Here is a 1,012-nt window from a genome sequence, read left to right as displayed (position 1 = left end):
ACTGGACGATAATTGGCCAGCTCATCTGGGTCCAGGGAAGGCTTCTTGAGGAGGGGCCTCACAACGGCCTCCTTAAGGGCCGCAGGAAAGGCACCCTCCTGCAAAGAAGCGTTAACAATTCCCTGGAGCCAGGCTCGTGTACCCTCCCGGGCTGCCAGTACCAGCCAGGAGGGGCACGGATCCAACAAACATGTGGTTGTATTCAGCCCTCCCAAGACCCTGTCCACATCCTCGGGAGCAACAGAGTCAAACTCCTCCCATACAACCGTCTCAAGACCTGCTTCCGTCTCCTCCCCCTGGGCCAACCAGTCGGAGTCCAAGCCTTCTCGGATCCGCACGACTTTGTCATGCAGATATTGCGCAAAGTCCTCGGCCCTCCCCTCCAGGGGATCCCCCCTCCCCTCAGTTGGAGGAGAGAGCGGGTCAGCCTGAAGAGGGCGGCCGGGCGGTTATCTGATGACGCGATGAGCGAGGAATAGTAGTTAGTCCTAGCCACCCTCATCGCCACTAGGTAGGATCTAACATGTATCCTAACCTGTGTTCGGTCGGGTTCGGTTCGGCTGGCCCTCCAACTGCTCTCTAGGCTTCTTTTCTGACGTTTCATCTCTCTCAGCTCCTCGGTGAACCAGGGAGCCAATCGAGATCTACGTCGAGTCAGAGGCCGCAAAGGCACGACTCGGTCCAATGCTGCGGCGGCAGTTGTCTCCCAAGCCGCCGCCTGATTTTCCGCCGAGTCGTGGACCAGATCCTCCGGATATGGCCCAAGCTCCGTCAGGAACCTCTCAGGGTCCATCAGTCGCCTGGGACGGAACAATCTAGGTGGTTCCGTCTCCCTGCGGCGAGGGGGAGCGGTCCGGAAGTCCATCCTTAGGAGAGAATGATCTGACCATGACAAGGGCTCAATAACTATCTCCCCTAATGCCAGATCATTCTGCCACTGGCCCGAGACAAAAATCAGATCCAGCGTGTGTCCACCCGTGTGAGTGGGGGCATGTATTAATTGGGTCAAGTC

This window comes from Protobothrops mucrosquamatus, unplaced genomic scaffold (genome assembly GCF_001527695.2).
Source record: "Protobothrops mucrosquamatus isolate PMUCROS unplaced genomic scaffold, P.Mucros_1.0 scaffold400, whole genome shotgun sequence".
Classification (NCBI taxonomy): Eukaryota; Metazoa; Chordata; class Lepidosauria; order Squamata; family Viperidae; genus Protobothrops; species Protobothrops mucrosquamatus.
This window is presented reverse-complemented; position numbering follows the sequence as displayed.